Here is a 17,455-nt window from a genome sequence, read left to right as displayed (position 1 = left end):
TTTTCACTTTATTTTAGTACAAATAAATAGTATTTTAAAAAAAATAAAACAAACCACATTAATCTGATCAGTAGAAAGTATGTTATTACCAAAATTAAACACTATTTGGGCACAATAAACTAGTACACATATTGCATATATAACTTTATAACAGAAGAAACAATTTTTATATTTAGTAAAGAGTATAGTTCGAATGTTTGCCCTCTAAAATATGTAAAAAAAAATTCAAACCGCTATAATTTTTACAAATAAAAATATAGATAGATAAATAATGACCTTACAAAATTAGTTTAAGTATGTGCTTTTAGCATAGCGTCACATCTATCGCTTGATAGATGACTAATGGTTTTAAAATGATGAGCAGCATTAGCAGTTTCTATGATATCCACCAAAATTTATCCAAAAATATTAATTTTTCGTTATTTAGAAAAAATATTGCTTTTTGATAATGGCTCACATTTTAGCTAATTTATTCTACTTTTAATGATGTTCTATTAAGTTGTTTATAGCTGGTGGTGCTTTAATGATATGGAACTCCGAATGAAAAATGAGCGAACATTTTAGATTTTCTCAAATAGAATACCCTTCAATGAGTATGCACTTTAAATACAGCTAAGCAAGTATTTGGTTGAAAGAACTCAAAAATGATTTTTTTTATTTTTGGAATGCATTTTTTATTTCCAGTGGTGAGGTGAAATGGTAAGGTCATCAATTTCGACTCTAAACTGTAGTTTTAATAAAAGTAAGAAGAAATTAGGGTGAATTTTTTTTTTTTTTTCCACTTGGGCTATTGAACTTTAAGAACAGTTTTACTTTAACGGAGAAAGACTACATTGAAACAGCTGAGCTAACGGTGCACCATGGAAACTGTTTTTTGGCAACTTGTTCTTCCTGAGAGAGGACTGTCTCCCAAGAGTGAAAATAAAGATAAAGCTGACATACGGACTTAGTTCTGGGCTTAATCAGGTGCTTAAAGATGCCCCGGGGAGAAGTGAAGGGAACAAAGTTGTTTTTAACTGCCCTCCTCGACAGAAAGTACCCCAGGCTAGCGGACAGATAAACTGCTCCGTCGCTTTTTTTAACTTCTTTTACTGTCTTTATTGCCTACCGCGTTTGTTCTTCCTTTATTGTTTTTCTCTTTTTTTTCTTCTTCTTCAAACGGGTTAACTTCTCTCGTGGATTTTATAGTCACTTAAATACAAAAAACGGAATTAGTAGCAACTGTTATATCTTGTATTTAAATCATCTCAGAGAAGAAATAATCGCTAAAATGTATATAGCTGTAGACGCAAAAGTTTAGAGTTTCTCAAATATTCATAATAAACTTCAAATATTCCGAATAATGGGTTCACTTTTAAGAACAAACAGACTCCCCAATGCTTCGCTAAATTTATTGAGAATTAAATTACAATTATTACAATTAGCTTTGGGGATAAATTTTTATTTTATTTTATTCATTAAAAAAATTATATCCAATATGATCAGACCAGATGACAACATCTATCGATTAGTGCTAAAATAACATATAGAAATAATAGATATAAGTGAAATGTAATTATTACAATTTTGACTATTAGGGCGTTGTGGAGGCTATACAATTTTAAGCTAGATAAGTACAAAATGAATTGATCTCAAATGATACAACTAATAATTTAATTAACAACTACTAAAATGAAAATAAATTTTAAAATAAAAATAAAATAATAATGATAAAAAGTAACTGAAAGGATTTTCAAGTGAATAATAAAGCTGCAAATTTCCTATTAGTGAATATATATAATAATGAGAATAAAACAAGATAATACTGTATATGATAAAAATAAGGATCCAATAATATCTATTACTAAGCACACACATACATTGCTAATTCTAATCGTAATATAATAAATTATGTGGAGTTAAGAAAAAATACAACAGATCTAGTCATTTGGTAAATCAAAATCAATTATTGGAAATCATAAATGTAAGTAAGTACCTAGTTCCATATTTCTTTTTTTTTTTGTTGATTTATTAATTAGTTCTTCTGGTAAATGATTTAACAGATACGGTAACATATAGTTAAAGGTATGTTTACCAAATTTATTTTTACAGGTTGGTTTGATAAATTTAATTTTTTTTTCTACATTTTTTTATATATTATTAATTTTCTAAATAAATAATTATCCATCAATTTCAAGATAATTCTATATAAGTAAAATAGTTTATGTGATAAAGTACCAACGATTTTAAGATTTTCTGTTTTAATATTGCAGTGCGTTATTGTTTTTAATGTTCGATTTTGTGTAGATTTAATGAACAAAAAGGTTTGATATCAATAATTGTATTTATTTAATATTAAACATTTATTTATGGACTATAATTATTATTTGAAAGTATAAATTAAACCAACTTATATGATAAGGAATATAACAGAATTTTTTTTATAGTTTCTAAAACAGATTTTTTTACTACGAAACCCAAGGCTCTATCTATATCTAATAACATATCCCTTAATTTTCCAAGAGAGGAATATGTGAGATGCATTTTTGTCCTTCATAAAATTCTGAATTTAGTCATTGAACTTGGAATGTTGGTCAGTAATTATCAGTTATAATGGTAATTTCAAAACGAAGTAGTTAAAAGTAGTTTAATTTCGCAAAGAACAACCAACTCTCGAGTATGAAACAAACCGAAAACCACAATAAATATATTGCCAGTAACATATGATGAAAATTGTGAAAGGTTCACTATTTTCAATAAATTTTTGTTTAGTGATTCTAATACCGAAAAAATTAGACATGTTTTCGTTCCAGTAGCCAATTTTTCATATTATTATTTTCTGCCTATGTTTGATCTACCTAATTAATTTTGATTATTGTAAAATAAGAAAAAAAAAGTATTAAATGCATCTAATGTTAAACACTATTTTACAGAAAAATGTAGAAAAACAAAACAAAAAAAAAACAAACAGAAAAAAGTAGACATTTTTTTAATTTTTTACGTTTTAATACTGAACATTTGAAACTCAATAAAAGATAAAAATAATTCAAGCATATTAATTAAGGCTGCGTTCTAGGTATAAACCTAAATGCACTAACTATGCCATACCTATCATTCGAAACTTCTGTTGTTTAAAAATAGCTTTACTTTAAAAAAAAATTATTTATATCTCTATACTAAAATTAAATCCAGTCAATTTTATAAAATTTAATTTAATTTAAGCTACTCTAAATATTTTAGGAGTTACTTACTATAAACCTATAAATATAGTGCGTTCATTTTGAATGATTGTCCATACTTTACCAATTCAGGGGGTGGATACCCTGCGGAGGGTAAACTTTTTCTATTGTCTTTTCCAAACATTTTTACATTAGAATCCATTGAAAGAAGTTAGTTTATAATTATTTATAAGTTAACTTACAACATTACTAGGATATTAATAGTTTGTTGTAAATAAAAATATCAAGGCTTACGAAATATTTAATTGTTGTAAAAAAGACAAAAGTGGATGAAATGTAACGTTTTTTTTTCTAAAAATCTGATGAATGAACGCATAATTTCTCAATAGATTCAGTAGTTCATCTATGATAAATATTACATTTAAAAAATATGTATTTTTTGGAACTTAAAGTTTGTAACATAATACCTTCATAAATTCACGTTTTCAAGTAGCTCATGACCTTTTCTATTTACTGAAAGATGTATTTAATTTTACTGACATAAGTGTTATATTTACAGAAAAGCCTGAGGACAAATATCCTGACAGGTTGGAGTGGTTGTGATGGGTTGTGGTATTGTTGAGTTGAAACGAAGACAAGAGGACGCCTTCTGGAACCCCTAGCACCCAGAGCCCTCTGGAAGGAGGCCCTGCTGTTCCTGGAATAGCTGGAAGGAGCTATCTGGGTCGGTCATCTTCCCTAATCCTCTCCTATCTGATCCCGGCCCTTGTCAATTCGGCTCATTACCGGCTGCCTCTGGTACAGCTGCCCCCAGCCAACCCGGGCCCTTAAGGATCTGCAATAACCTGGATTGGGATTCTTCTTTTCTACTCGACTGCACATGATACTATCCAACGTTATTTTAGTTTTTTGCATTTACTTAGTTATATGTGGAGTATATAGTAAGAAAAAGTATTCCGATTATGCAAAATTTTGAATTTTTGTTTTTGAAGGAAATTTACGTTGTACAACCCCTGAAACTAAGAAACCAAGTCTCACTGTTGTGTGTGAACATCCCAGCTTAAAAACGAAAATTCGTACAAAACTGAAATTACATATTTATTGCAGGTATTAGCCTGAGATTTTACCTCAACTATTTCGTTAAAATGGACCAACCATAAGTACCACTTAAAAGTATCGACTTGTTTCACGAAAACAACTGTAACGGTTTTGATTAAACTCGGTAATTCTTTGTACAACTAAGTGGACATTAATATGAATAATAGGTTTGGTCCTCATTGAAATTGTCTGACATGAGCTTAAATGACGAATTTTGAAAACAACTTTCTCTAAAGTACCTTTATTTTTGTTTATTTGAATAAAACGAACAGTTCTTATTGTTAGCAATGGTAAGAAATGAATAAATACAAAATATTAAACAATTTCATGAATAACTGAAGGAGAAAAAAGAGGAAAAATAAATGCATCCGATTTGAAACTGTCAGATCTTTCTAGATTGCATTACGGTATCCTTATCTTTCATTAAACTGTAATTTTAGGCAGAAATAATATTTATTTATTTACTCAAGAACTTACTTTAAAAAAATTATATTCGTTATTTATCGTCTCGAAAAACCATAAAATATAAATTTTTATAGCAACAAAAAAATTTTTTTTTCTTTCATAATTTTTGACTTCCCTAATCTTGGATTATTTATTTTCAAAAATGGCGATTATTTAAACACCAGCATACCAATGAAAAAAATATTTGGGAGCGAAGGCAGGGTTATAAGTGAAGATAAAAATTGCCATCAAATAAATTATTGGCTTCATAGTAATATTAATATTAATTTATAAAAAATAAACTATAACAAATATAAATAATGTTATCAAAACTTGTCCTCAAACTGTCACTTTATCATACAAATACAGTTTCCTACCGTATTAATTCTCTTAATAGGGCATTAACGTTGAGGTGACTACATTTTGATATAACGAATTTTATTTTAAATTTAATTCAACAATTACGATCACTATTTCTTTTTGGAGTTTCAATTACAGAGTGGTACTTTTTTTTTGTTTTATTCAATACCAGATCGGCCTGATTAATATAACAGTTAGATTTTTTTTTTTTATAAACACTTGAATAGTTTCCTGCAAAAGACAGTAATAGTAAACATGTAAATAACTTACTTAAGAAATACCATGTAAGTAAGAATGTACAAGGGAAACAAAGTATCAATGAAAAAAAGGGCAACAGTAGCTGGAAGCCAATCGGGCAATTGTGCAGCTGAAGTCTGGCTTATAAAATATAAACTACTCATTATAATCCTTATCAGTGGAATAATTAACATATTAATTTAATATTAAAGCAGAAATCAACTGAAGACCTGTTTTATGCCTCAATATTACGATCGTACATTAACATATCGATAAATCTTGATGCGATCATGTCAGCTTTCGTGAGTAACATTGTTATGCTTTGCTTCCGACTGGCTTACATTTGTGAATTTATTAATCGTAAACATTTTAGCGAAAAAATGTACATAAATTTGAAGATAATTTTATATTGTTCATAAATTTGAACCAGAGAACAATGTTGCAAAGTATCAGAGATGGAAACAGCCTATTACCATGATTGTTGGAACCTCCAGGGTAAGTTGAATAGAATCGGAATGTAAGCTTACAAATCATTACAAAACATTATCTGATCATCAACACAATACAGTGAGGATGTGAAAACCGAGCACTTTAGGCGAGAGGTCAAGAGTACCTGGTTCGATTTCCACCTGGATCAGTCAATATTTATCTCGCACTGGATAAGTGAATATTGACTCTCCGTGGATTTCTTATAACCCACTTCTTGGTCATTTCTGACAAAAGGGGAGGGGAAGGAGGGTGGGTGCTAACTGTTATCTCTACACAGTACTAAACTATTTTAACACCGTGACGATGGGTTATGATTTCATTTCGTGGGACGCCACATAAATAAAAGTCGACCCCCAGGCAGGATTCGAACCGGCACCGTTCTAAACAACGGACTATTTTCAATCCCATGAGTACTTTAATTCTCATTGTCATGGCTGTCCCAGAGCAATAATTTTCTTTTCAAACAAACATTGACATTATTTTCACACTTCTTTTAGGAACAAGTTTTTACTAAACTCATAAGAATTATCGCCTTAATTTTGTTAAATAACAATGAATGATATTTTTTAAATATATTTTGGCAAATATAATGAAAAATACCATTCTTTCAAAAATAATCATCATAAACTTAATAGTACATTTAACAGCTTTATTGCGTCTTTATAGATCTCTTTACATTCAATAGTTTTCAAGATACAGTTTATCAAACACCAACATTGTTATCCAAAATAATTGATTTTTTGTTTAATTCTTAGGATTTTCTAAATTGAAAATGAGTCGTATCACGAGACAAATTCGATCTCCTAGAACTATTTGACATAGAGATATCTATTAGGGCTCAATTTGAAACTGGTTAAATACACTATAAATTAGTTCATAATGATTACCTTCTTAAAAGTGCAAGTTTCCACGATATTGGACAAAATAAATGCAAAAAATATTTATTTTGAAATGAAATGAAAAGTAATTTTATTCTTGGGGCATCTAACAATTCTTGAACCCTAAGAATAATTACAATAAACATTTTATTGTTAATTGTCTGGCATAAAATGGTTTAATTGCTAAGTAATAGCACAATGGAATAATAAAAATAGTAATTAGTTATAAAAATACACATATATATTTTTATAAACGAAAGTGCTGAAGTTCTAGGTATTTATCAATGCTAAAAACATAAAATTGTCGATAATTCCATATTGAAATAAATAAATTAAAATATTAAAGAAAAATTTATACATATATCACACATCCTGTTTTATTGTTGAAGATGTTTATTAGAAGATTGATAGTTGAGGAGTAAGAGATTTAATTAATGTTTAAATTCGGTTAATAAAGGGGTTTTACGGATAGATGTGCCTAGAGAATTCCAGAACGAGGTTTCATGGATTATGCAGGATTTTTTGAAGGAAACCATTCTATGAGAAGGAAAACCCATTAGTGGGTTGGAATCTCGTATTTAAGGAGTGGACAGAGGAACACGGGGCGAACAAATCGAGGAGAAAGGGTGGTTTTTTAGTTATAAGTGTTTTAATGAGATATACCTCAAAGAAGTACTTCCGAAGGAAATGAGAGTGAGCCCACTTCAAAATGTTTCGGTTAAGCCATTTTTCTTTGTTTGATATAAAATATTGATGTTTAAAAAAAAAAAAAGAATATTACGACTCTTTCGAAACTTTTTTTTTTTAATAATTTATTTATTGTTATTTACAACAAGTATGAAAATATATACAACAAGTAAATTTGCTGTAGGTGATATAATGGCATGATACAAACATGTAGAGAATCTACCCATTAATAGAACTCCAATAACATTTCTAGAAGAGATCTCGAGGCTATCTTCTCTTCAGACGCCTAGGAGGATTATTTGGTGATGAAGAAGAAGCCAGATTAGAAACGAGTGGATTTCAAAAGCTTTTAAGAAAATAGTATTCTATATTTCTCCAATTCGTTAATTTTACTCACATTTCGATTGGAAGGTGTATTACGAAAAGTGATAATATAAAACGTTCTGGAATAAAATATTTTACAGTACCTAATTGGTCCATAACTCTTATAAGAGTTAGGAAACATATTTCATCAATTTGAGGGCAGTGCCCATTATCATTAATTTTCGGGTTATTAATTGCCGTAATTATTAGATATAATCAGAATAATTAATACCACTACTTCACGCTCCAATAAGATTTCACTTTATTACGAAAATATAACAAAAGAAAGGTTAATGAGAAAATTAAGTTATTTTTGTAGAACATAAAAATTAAGAAAATTCGTTCAATTTATTTTTGGTGTCTCCAAAAATTAGTTTTTTAAAATCAAATTAAGGTTTTCTATTGGGTTGTAAATTTATCAAAAGACAAAGTTGAACTTCGTCACCGAGAATTTTCAAGTAAAACAGTTTTTCGAAAATATATTTAGAACATCTACTATATCAAAGATCTATTATAAATAAGAACAATTAGTAAATGGTTCAAGACCGATGTTAAATAATGAAATTCCTTGTTTTTTCTTGTACACTTAAAATATGATGACTGAAAAAATAAATACCTATGGGTTTTTCAACAAGGAAAATGTTGTTTTTTAAGTGCCGATGTGATTAGCGAGTAATGTTACTAATACCATCTGATTCGAACTATTATCAGCTAGTATACATTTACAATCATAAGCACTGCACCCCTTACGATAGTAGTAGCCCTCTTGGGCTATATATATATATATATATATATATATATATATATGTATGTGTGTCTGTGTACGCTCTAATCACTTAATTTCTGTTAATTAGTTATTAACCTATAGTTTTGTAGATTTTTATTGAGTTTAAACTAGATTAATTAGATTAGGCGGTCAATAATGGTACAAAAAAGTAAAAAAAAAATTTATTGGTAACCAACGTTCTGCCCCACTTTAGAGAGCTTTGTCAGGGCTAAATGAGAAAACAAGATACAACCATTATAAGATGACATAAGAAAATTAGATTATATATATATATATTTGTTTATAATTACTTACAATTTCATAGTATATGTATGAAATAAGATATAAACATTATAAGATGTAACAAGAAAATTAGAATACATACTTTGTATAATCTCTAAATTTCTTTGTATGGCACGTCTACAATGACAATTGTATATCTTGAAGTCCTGCAATGTGGGGCGAAACGTTGATCACCATTAAATCGTTTTTCATTTATTTTTTACTTTTATTGACTGGCACCCGGACTATTGTACTAAAATAGATTAGGTTAGGTTTTAACTGCTGTTAAAAGTGAAACTGGACGTTAGCTTTTACATTCTATTGAATCCTGAAAAAACCTGTGTAGCAATTATAATTGCAAACTAAAATTTTTTTTATAGCTTCTTCTACTATTTTTCTTACATATTACTGTTATGAAATATGATATTTCCTTAATTTTCCTATAGGAGCGATACGGTAGACGGACATGACAGTAACCTACTGTGGGAGGCGCTCCTCTTACACGTGTACCAAATGGTACGTAGCCATTGTGCGATGGTATCTTGCGGCTCTTGCGCAAGATAGCCATCAGCTGAGAGGGCGCAGTGTTGGTCAACAAACACTGATCGGCAGATAGCGGGTCTCAGATCTCCCCGGACCCTGGGATTAGTCTTCAGGGAAAGTGTTTTCTTTAGCAAATAGCCCGTGCATGTCGGCCGACATTTCTAGAAGGATTTTCTGATCATATCGCGAGTAGAGGATGCATCTAGCTCTCTTTACGTCACACAAGATGGTCGCTCTTCTTGTAGGGAGGGAGAGAAAAAAAAGAAAAGAAAAGTAAGAAGAGAGGACGGAGGGAGACAAAGATACGGGAGACAAGAAACTAAGAAGCTTTTCCTAGCAGTGTATGTCAACATGGGTTTGTTTATTGTTATAGCTCAAAGTGCATTCAATTACTAAACAACATATTTTTAATGATATTTGCTACAATTGAACCACATGTTTCATACAATGACAAATTTGTAATAGAATTGAAGAATTTTATCAGAGAATAAAACAAATTTATTATAATTGTGTATGCAATAAAATATATATATTATTAAAAAAAATTACATTAATGTATTTTTTTTGTACTTTATTTTCATTTTAGTATTTGTTAATTGAATCATTAGTCTTATCACTAGAGATGAATTCACACAGTACTGATCTAGCTTATAAATTGTAATAGCTTCTACAACGCCCTTATAGCAAAAATTATAATTAAATTTCACTTATGTCTATTAAAAAAAAAAAGAAACAATGGAAACAATAGAATTTTATCCAAAACTATAAAAAAGGGGAAAAAAATATTTATGGAAAATATGTTATGTATATTTTAGATACAATTCAGAGCTTATGAGGTTGAATATTTAGTTTTTTCATATTGACTATCATTTGACTCTTTAAATTTGTAAAAAAAATTTTGATGATTTATTCAATAGATAATGAGGGAAAAACACTGATAAATATGTCACAGACTACAAAAAGAATTGTTTTATTCTGCAAACAGTTTTTATTTTCAAGTTACAAAAATTTGATTTACCAAATAAAAGTTACTTATTTAATTAAAAATATCTCTTTTGCTTTCCATATATTTTACATTAATGTCAGCGGTAACATCTACTTTGTTCTGATCCATTATTTATTATAATTCATTTAGTACGACCTTCGCCGAATAATTTATTGATTCTTTTTTCATTGATAGCAACATATTTATGCGAACTAGATATTTATTAACTGCTCGCTTAACTGTGTTGAAAAAAAAATATATACATGTGCAAATACTTATTTTGCTAACGGAGTTCATAAGACAGTTAAAATAGGTATGAGTAGGTATGCTGTTTTTACCCCTCCAGTTGGTACAAATACTATCCCACACTGCATATGGATCAAATAACATTCCACACTCCAAGTAACTTATTATAAAATTAATTTATTAATTATTAATAAATTATTAATTATTTTTGGTAGGAATATTCATCCGTTAGGAAATATTTTTACTTTTGTTTCATCTTATTCTTTTTTTTTTAAATTTATTTATTGACATTTACAACTGTACATAAAATACAGCAAGTAAATTTGAAGTACGATTAAAATGGAGTGAGACAGGCATGTAGAGAAACTATCCATTGGCAGCACTCAAAAAATATTTTGCCTCTGAGAATTGTCAGGAATAAAAGAGGAAGCAAGGTTATCGTATTCTAAGAGAATAAATACTAATTGTGTAATAAACAATAAACAAGTCTAACTATAAAATTGCTTGTATAAACAAAACAAGGTTGAACAGAATCGATCGGACTTGTTATAATCAATGAAATTATATCGGATAAACTCTGGTGTCACTAAGAAGTTCAAGGGTGTAGTGATATAGAGATACATCTCGGAGCTGAGTGCCTCACTATCACTACACGATTAGAGTATCTCACTACCAGAGATAATCGTTACAAATATAACAGCCACCTCACACAAGAGATTATGCTTTTGTATATTATATATATATATAATCATAGATATATATATTTAATTAATATAGGCACAGGATTAATTTTTATTGTAGGAAGAATGTCGTGGTGGCTGTCAATAAAGGTATCAATATAGTAAAAGAAAACTGTTTACTATTAACCAAAGTTTCGCCTCATTTTGCAGGGCTTCGTCGGGGTAAAATGAAACATTAATATTTGTATCTTGTTTTTATTTAGCCCTGCAAAATAAAGAATTTTCATTAATTTTTTTTTTAAAAACAACCAAGGAACACAATTTCATAAAAGCAGAAAGCACAAATTTGCCTAGAATCTATGCTTTAATGTTAGCGATTTTTATTTTTTCAGCAATCCCGGATTTCTATTCCCTAAAGTTTATGATAGTCTGGATTAATTGAAAACTATAAGTTTTAAAAATTAAGGAATTTTTAAAAAAAATAGGGTGTGTTTGACTTATAATTAATGGCATGGGCAGAATAGCCTGCAAAACAATTTTAAATTTTGATGTGAGGTGAGAATTTATATTTGTAAATTGCCCTTGAGGATGGCTGAAATGCCCGAAACGTTGGACTATTAATGTAATAAAAAGTCTTGAGACTATACAAGAATACAATTTAATTTATTTAATAAATAAATACCACTCTCAAGACATTGTAAAATTATAAATAAAAATAATTACGTTTTAAGTAGTCTTTCGGAACAAATATAACCTCTAATGAACTTAAAATTTATATCTTGCATTATATTTACATCGAAGTGATCTTCAAAAAAAAGTATAATCAATTATAGTTCATTAACAAAATTTTCGATTTTTGGCCAATTTTGGTATTTGGATAAACAACTTGATGTCATTCCAAAACTATAATGGTGGTTTGCATGTTTGAAACAAATAGCGATTTTACAAAAAAAAAAATCAAAATCAAGGGTTATCATTATCAAATAAGCGATATTAAAACACTTGAATAAAATACGCCAACAAAATCTATCAAATAGTATTTATGATTTGCAATGTAATAAAAATAATATTAACAACCATCTAAATGAAAATGTAATTTTTATGGACCAAACGCGACCTTTACCCTGTTTCATAATGAAACTTAATAGTATTAGTCCTTAAGTACAAGAATGCAAACTGCAAAGTATAACCACTAATACTTTTTATTTCATGATGGGGACGACTAATAGTAATATTTTAGAAGTATAAAAGTACATCCAGTCAGCATTGTACAAATCAATACAATTGTATCCAATACAAATTACAAATTAATATAATTAGTTTATACTTTATTATAAAAACAGGAGATACATGATGTGAAATCCATTCTATTTTTTCCCCTCTGGTTTTATATCTCACCTCCTCAATTGTAGGATGTAAGTTTCAATGTCGATTGTAAAGTATTTCATTCAAACAATATATCACAAAAAAAATACCTAAGCGAACATGTAATTTTTATATTTATATGTTCTTTTTTCTTTTTCTTTTTATGGATTAGTATTTATGAAATGAAGTTATAAAAATATGGAGAACCAGAAATTTTAGTGTGGAAAAAACACAAATATTATTAATTCTTATTATTAACGATATGTTTTATTTTTGCTAATTATATAAAGCATCGTAAAATGTTACTTTAGGTTATTTCTTAAACTGAGAAGTGATTAGAGACCGGTAAAATAAATAATTTAATAATAATAACAAAGGCTTAGCAACCCGAAGGTTCGATGCCGATACCACCAATCGTTCTCTACATACAGTGACGCCCTTCCAGACCGAAATCTACTAAATTAGTCTTAACGAAATCCTCCCATTTACGGTTTTGTCTAGTACTCGGACGTTTAATTGTCGGTTCACTGTTTATTAATATTTTAGGGATCCGTTTGTTACTTCAAGCCCTACAACCTTCCACGCCCATCTTATTCCCCGCAATGCTATAACCTGCTTTATATATATCCAGTGCAGTTCCCTCAATTCAATGTCGGGTAGCCTTCTAAATTATCTGGTTAGTTCATCCTTTCGGTCCAAATATATTATGTAATACTTTAGGCTCTTCCCTTATTGTAAGAGGCTACGTTCACATCAATTTTTTTCTCTAATTATACTGCTTTGTAACTGTTCAAATATATTTTCTAGAGTGCTACTAATGGGTATTTTATCTACATGCCAGTATCACTCCATTTTGATTTAACACCAAATATATTTAATGTGTTTTTGTGTAAATGCAGTTGTAAATTGCAATAAATATATATTGTCGATTCTACTGTTAACCATATATCATGTTTTATCCGTATTGTTATCCTAGATCCATGCTGAAGTTTATCAATGTAGTTGTATTTAGTTTTACAGTTCCTTTGTCTTCACGCAATAATACCAAATCATCAGTATACCCAAGAATCACTATTTTACCACCTAAACTTAAACCCTTTTCAGTGGTAACATCCGTTCTAACTTGTATCACATTTTTAATAAAGTATTCTTGTGTAATATCAAATAAGATAGAGAATCTCCAATTTATACCTTTGTAAACATTTCGGTCATACATATCAGTAGGATGTAATTCACTACTTAATTTACTAACTTCTTTGGTATTCCCTTTTCATTAACAATTTTATGCAGCTGGTGGTGGTCAATAGAATCCTAAGCCATTTAGAAATATATATAAAGGGTATGAACTAATCCGTTGTATTTCAAACTTTACCTTTTAAAAATTGATTAATTGTTGAACGTTTTCGCCCAAAACCGTATGGGTAATCTTCAATCATTTCTTCAGCATATTCCGTGATTCGACTAGTTGAGAATAACGGGAATATTTTATAATATTCAGAAGTAGTGAAATTTTTCGATAGTTATCACTATCCGTCTGTGTTTTTTTTTTTGTGAACTCTTTTACAAAATGCCGATGGTAGAGTATCTAGCTCTGATTTTATGATAAGTTTTTGTGTTTGGATTGATATTAGAAAATATTATCTGAATTATTATTCTGCATTTTCCACATCGGAATTTCATTATGTAATAACCGGATAAGGTATCTTAAAATACATTATACTTACTATTTCAGCTTTAAAATAGTTTATTACATTATTAATTTATTTTTCTGAAAAGAGAGGAATCACAAATTTTTAACTTCTCTTAAAAAAATAAATTAAAAAATATTCGGAAATAATACGAAATCACAAAAAGTTAAAAATTATTAGTTATACGAGTACTATTTTGTATTAGAATTAAATTGTGTTGTATTTCAGTTTTATCCAATAATGCTTGTATATACAAGTATTTGTCATTTTAGCACAGTAATTTTATTATCAGTATTCATTGATTTAATTATTAACAGTTGATTACTAATGAAGAATAGATTTTATTAGTGAAATATGACTAAGATTAGATTTTTTTTCCACTTGTAAGAGTGATTTGGGTGTGTTTTTTCTCTGAAAACTATGTATTATTTTGATAAATAGATAAATTTAATTTAGGGTTCAATTTTTAACTTTGCCTTATAGAAACATCCGTAATGTTTTCCTAGTGTAGATGTAGGATGTTGATTAATGGAATGATTAGTGAAAATCGTTGGTTAAAGTCGTAAAAATAATTGTGTTTGATAGTTACAAAAAAAAAAAAAAGAAGATAGAATCAGTACTCATGTACTAAGATAGTTTTTTTTTATATCCTACGTGAATACAAACCTATCTTTGGTAGAAAGGAAATAAACTTATTTTGTATAAAAATATAAAACTTATCTTTTTGTCACATTCTACAAAAAATTGATGTTTCATCTACTTCTGGAAAAATATTTTATTTCCAAAAAAAAAAATTTATCCAGGTACTTCTAACTTTAAGTAAAATCATATGAACATAAACATATAAGGTATATACACAAAATCATACTCACAAAGGTTCAGTAGACTTTTCAACAATTTCAATGGGTCTAAATGGGCTTTTACTATACTCTATAATTGTTATGAAGGTTTTAAGTTGCTTCGGATTTGAAAGCAGTGGTTTCTTTATCTAATCCTTTGGCTGTATTTTTCAAACAATCTATAAACATTCAGTAAACTGTTCTCAGATTTCTCATTATGTTGTATGGATTTCCAGTCTTCATCCTGAAATTGAGAATTTTTTTTCGAAACATCCTTATAGACCACGCTAATATAATTTCTTCCCAACTTTCCCCACACATTCCCCTTAGGACCTTTATCTTCCTTAATTTTTCCCTATATTCATCTCTATTGAGTCAGTCTCGACTTGAGATTTCTAATTTCCCCATTTCTTTCTTCATCTGCTTAATCTACCCTCCACATTTTCCCTAAGATCTCCCTATTAATCCTGCTCGGGTTCATTCTGCCCATATGACCGTAGAAACGCAGCCTCCTAAACTTAATGTCCGTTTCCAGGTCATCCATTTCTCTGTATAATTCTCTGTTTATATTATTTTCACAAAAAATATGAGCTGTTAGTATCTGAAAACTAGAATATTTCAATTACGTCAAAATCATGTGTCACAAGTAAGTAATTTGAAAAAAATCTATTATAATCGGCAGGACCACACCTAAAACTAAGTTGATAGGATTTTCCTCTTTTAACTATTTTTTAATTTGAAATATGAATTTCTTTCTCGAATAATGATAAAATTATGATACTTTGAAAATATTTGTACAATTATATTTATTACTCCTTTTAGTATATCTACATTCATGTTTTAAAATATAACAACATTTCAGATAAAAACAAAACCCCACTGACACAGACACTATTAAACACAAAACTTTATTTCAAATAAGGGCTTTGAAAAAAAAATTACTACTAATTGTTGCATTATAAAAATTATAGAGAATCATAAAGACGGAGAGTACTCCGTAATGCCGGCATGGTTTATAAATAAAAAAACCAAATTTGGAATTTATTTTGATAAAAAATCTAGGAAGTAGGTTCAACTCAAGATTTAAATTACAAAACTGAACCTTTCCAGTAAATAAGTGTAGTATCTAATACGGAATTTTTTCATTCATTGTTTAATATCTTGTAAAGCATAATCAGTATTTAAAAATCCTAAAATCATTCAAGGTATGAAGTTAATAAATTAAAATATATCTATTCACTGGAATTATCAGGCTCTTGCGTAAAGAAGATACACTCGGAAATTCCTTACCTTTGGCTCTGGGCTTTAAGATCTGACAAAGTCCTCCTCCTATCCCGGATTGGCTCCTCCGATCCCACCCTTATCTCACCTATCCGCCTCCGAAGAGAACGTTGTCCAGGACGACCGCCATAGAAAGAGAGAGAGAGATGTCCATCACCGCCTTACTGAGTCCATTCATATGCAGAGTGCTGGAGGAATGGCGGCCTCCAGAAGCAGTTTGATCAAAAAGAGAAATCCCGGTTCTTGTGATTATCAGCTCTCGTCGAGTCGAGTCCTTCGTCGGCGATCCTATCTCCAACGGCGTTGGAATCCTTATTGCCTTGTCAGATTTGGATCTCATCCAAAAATACCTTGTCCCATCTCTTCTCTTAGTTCTCTTATTTACGGTTTAATATTTGATTTGCCAAATTTGTTCATTCTGTTAGCGCTGCTTTGATGAGGAATTTTATTTTCATTTAAATTGCTTCCAATTTTTTTTTTTTCGAATTCGTCAAGAGTCGAATCCAACCTTAAATAATGTAATTCGTGTAGGCGTATCTCTATACAAGATCCGTTGTCGCTAAATCTTCATTCAAATAACGGATTCTTTTCTTTCTGAAATTTGGATAGAGGACTGATTTTTTTTTGTCACTATGTTAATGTATAACGTATTTTATAGCAAGGGCGGTTCCAGAAAGTATCATTAGCGACACAAAAACAAAAGAAATATATAATAATAAAAATAAAGAAAACTCTTAATGGGGCTATACATTATATTTAATGTTTTACAACGAATGCCAATGAAGAGAGAAATCTTACTATTTTTATGAATACAAAAACGATATCTGCCAAGAGAAACTAATAAAATAATTAACAAAATGTGGGATTCGATCCCGAGGAATTGAGTAGGTTTTTACCTTTGCTAATATTTAATAAATATTTATTCAATTATTTCGTCAATAACCAACGTTTATGCAATTATCATAAATAAATTAAAACTGTAAGAAAATAAAAAAAGGAAAATTTAAAGTATAGTAATTGTTTTGCCCTCCACCCCCTCACATTTGAATAGAATTCAAGATGAATA

At 29.2% G+C, this 17,455-nt stretch overlaps 1 protein-coding gene across 1 annotated transcript in view; it reads right to left on the bottom strand.

Moving 5' to 3' along the window:
* The window catches only part of grn (GATA binding protein grain), a 260,366-nt gene extending 243,837 nt beyond the window's left edge, over positions 1 to 16,529 (bottom strand). Inside the window, exon 1 of the mRNA XM_067046767.1 lies at positions 16,399 to 16,529. The gene's annotated coding sequence lies outside the window, so the exon portion shown is untranslated. The remainder of the gene's footprint in view (positions 1 to 16,398) is intronic.
* Positions 16,530 to 17,455: the final 926 nt, after the last annotated feature.

Source organism: Halyomorpha halys, unplaced genomic scaffold, assembly GCF_000696795.3.
Source record: "Halyomorpha halys isolate HHAL.00 unplaced genomic scaffold, Hhal_1.1 Scaffold281.1, whole genome shotgun sequence".
Classification (NCBI taxonomy): domain Eukaryota; kingdom Metazoa; phylum Arthropoda; class Insecta; order Hemiptera; family Pentatomidae; genus Halyomorpha; species Halyomorpha halys.
This window is presented reverse-complemented; position numbering and strand designations above follow the sequence as displayed.